Raw genomic sequence first — 2,255 nt, 5'->3', positions numbered from 1 at the left:
GAATCTGAATCTAGATCCTAATGCAGCCGTGGGGCAAACTACGGCCCGTGGGCGGGATCCGGCCGTTTGAAATGAATAAAACTAAAAAAAAAAAAAGACCGTACCCTTTTATGTAATGATGTTTACTTTGAATTTATATTAGTTCACACAAACAATTCCATCCATGCTTTTGTTCCCGGCCTCCGGTCCAGTTTAAGAACCCATTGTGGCCCTCGAGTCAAAAAGTTTGCCCACCCCTGTCCTAATGGCTCGAAAGCCCATCGAAAACCCATGTGCTTCCTACCTCCCCAGCCCTACTGTGGCTCTAAACAGCAGAATAACACAAAATCTATAAAGGAATTCTAAGGGTTGTTTTTACTGTAGACCTACATGTGTGTGCATGTGTGTGTGTGCGTGTGGGTGTATGTGTGTATGTAGAGGAATAGAATTGTAAGGAGGGGAAATAAGCTGGCTTGGCAAACTTGACTATAGGCCATTTCTGGATCACTACCAGTTTTCATATAGACCACAGGTAAGAATGTGTTTTATGTTTTAAAATGGTTGGGGGAAGGGGGAATCAAAAGAATATTAATATTTTGTGGCATGAAAATTCAAGTTTCAAGCAGTTAGTTACCTACAAGGGAGCGCCCATATGACCGTCAGCTGATTTCTCAACAGAAACTTTGCAGGCCAGAAAGGAATGGCAAGAAATATTCAAAGTGATGAATAGCAAGAACCTACAACCAAGATTACTCTACCCAACAAAGATATCATTTAGAATTGAAGGTCAGATACAGAGCTTCACAGACAAGAAAAAGCTAAAAGGAGTTCATCACCACCAAACCAATATTACATGAAATGTTGAAGGGTATTCTTTTTTTTTTTTTTTTAATATATTTTATTGATTCTTTACAGAGAGGAAGGGAGAGAGATAGAGAGTTAGAAACATCGATGAGAGAGAAACATCGATCAGCTGCCTCCTGCACATCTCCCACTGGGGATGTGCCCGCAACCCAGGTACATGCCCTTGACCGGAATCGAACCTGGGACCTTTCAGTCTGCAGGCCGACGCTCTATCCACTGAGCCAAACCGGTTTCGGCTGAAGGGTATTCTTTAAGAAGAGGAAGAAAAAGGTAAAAATATGAACAATAAAATGGCAATAAATACATATCTATCAATAATTGAAACTAAAAATCAAAATAAGCAAGAAATCTAATGAACAAAATAAACCGATGAATAAAATAGAATCAGAGGAATGGAAACATGGAACAGACTAATGAATCTCAGAGAGAAGAGGCGAAGGGGGTGTGGGAAGAGATTAACCAAAGATCTTATATGTATACTAGTACATGCATTACCTATGGACACAGACCTAAGGCCTGGGGTGGGGCAGGAACGGGGTAGAGGGGAATAATGGGGGGAGGGGAAGGGGACATTTGTAATAATCTCAACAATAAAGAGTTTTTTTTAAAAGAAAAATTCAAGTTTCAGTATCCATAAATATTTATTGACATATAGGCACAATCATTTATTTATGTGTTGTCTATGGTGGCTTTTTCTCTATAAAGGCAAAATTAAATAGTTGTGACAGAGACCATCTGACACAGAAAGCCTAAAATAGTTGCTGTCTGCTCCTTTACAGAACAAATTTGCCAACCCCTACTATAGGCAACAAGAAGGAAGGAACACGGGGTTTAATATTGTGACAAGACTAAAGGCAAAGAGTTGAAGTTCAAGGCTGTCTCTGGAAGTGTGTGGCCCACAAGGAGAGAGCTTCTTTGGGCCCTGGAAATAGTTTCATTGGGTCACAGAGATTTGTTCAGGAATAAAAGGCACAAATAGGAAGGGTTATTATATGTGCTAACATTCTCTGTTGCACAATAAACAAATATTTCATGGATAAAGTAATTCATTCAGATATTTACTAGTTGTGTGTGTGTGTGTGTGTGTGTGTGTGTGTGTGCGCGCGTGTGCGCCAGATACTGTGTTAGATGCTGGAAATACATAGATGAAAAAGATATGTCCCTGCCTTTGAGGAGTTTGTAGCCTAGTGGGAGAGCCACATAAGCATGTGTATAGCTAGCTCTAAGTATTTTAATAGCATACTGTGGGTTCGATTAAATGCTGGATGAAGTAATTTGCGGGACTATTTTCAGTAATTTGTGACGGGCCCTGAAGAAACAACAGGTGCTCTTCTTCAAAGAGCTGCACAACAGGCGGCGGGAAAGCCTGACAGTCGAGTATTTGGCCCCCCAAAAGGTTCCGAAACAACGAG

The 2,255-nt window shown here is 40.7% G+C and overlaps 2 protein-coding genes across 3 annotated transcripts in view; both read left to right on the top strand.

Annotated features, from left to right (window-relative positions):
- MKNK1 (MAP kinase interacting serine/threonine kinase 1) overlaps nt 1-2,255 on the top strand; it is a 45,093-nt gene that overhangs the window by 9,554 nt on the left and 33,284 nt on the right. The gene's annotated exons all lie outside the window — the stretch shown is intronic.
- MOB3C (MOB kinase activator 3C) overlaps nt 1-2,255 on the top strand; it is a 24,510-nt gene that overhangs the window by 21,257 nt on the left and 998 nt on the right. The window lies entirely within an intron of this gene.

The sequence above is a fragment of the Myotis lucifugus genome, unplaced genomic scaffold, assembly GCF_000147115.1.
Source record: "Myotis lucifugus unplaced genomic scaffold, Myoluc2.0 scaffold_37, whole genome shotgun sequence".
Classification (NCBI taxonomy): Eukaryota; Metazoa; Chordata; class Mammalia; order Chiroptera; family Vespertilionidae; genus Myotis; species Myotis lucifugus.
The sequence above is the reverse complement of the archived record's forward strand: the minus strand, read 5'-3'. Positions and strand labels throughout refer to the sequence as shown.